This window comes from Athene cunicularia, assembly GCF_003259725.1.
Source record: "Athene cunicularia isolate RWA chromosome 6 unlocalized genomic scaffold, athCun1 chr6_part1, whole genome shotgun sequence".
NCBI classification, from domain to species: Eukaryota; Metazoa; Chordata; class Aves; order Strigiformes; family Strigidae; genus Athene; species Athene cunicularia.
In genome coordinates this window covers 4851957-4852330 of record NW_020799105.1, presented here as the reverse complement: position 1 = coordinate 4852330, position 374 = coordinate 4851957, and positions in this window count along the sequence as shown.

The window sequence follows — 374 nt, the reverse complement described above, 5'->3', positions numbered from 1 at the left end:
TGTCAGGGTGACTACGCAAAGCACGGCCCGTTTCCAGGCCTCACAAAGACACTTGTGTACCACCAAGGCCTGGGCGTGCTCACGGCTGCCACCCTGTGCAAAGCGTTTTCCTTCCTCCCTGACTCCACCCCAGGTGCTGCCCCACACCCCGCCTGCCTGGGGGGCCCCTGCTGGGGCTCCCCGGGGTCTACCGGCGCTGAGGAGGCGTGGCGGGCGGCTCAGTGGCGCCGAGCACCGCAGTGAGGGAAACCACCTCGCGCTGCTGCCCACAACCAAGATGGCGGCGCGGAGAACGTGCCAGCAAGCAGCCGCTCTACCCTCCCGCGCTCGCCTCTATGACTGGCGGCGGGCGCGGCCACGTGACGCTTTCAACC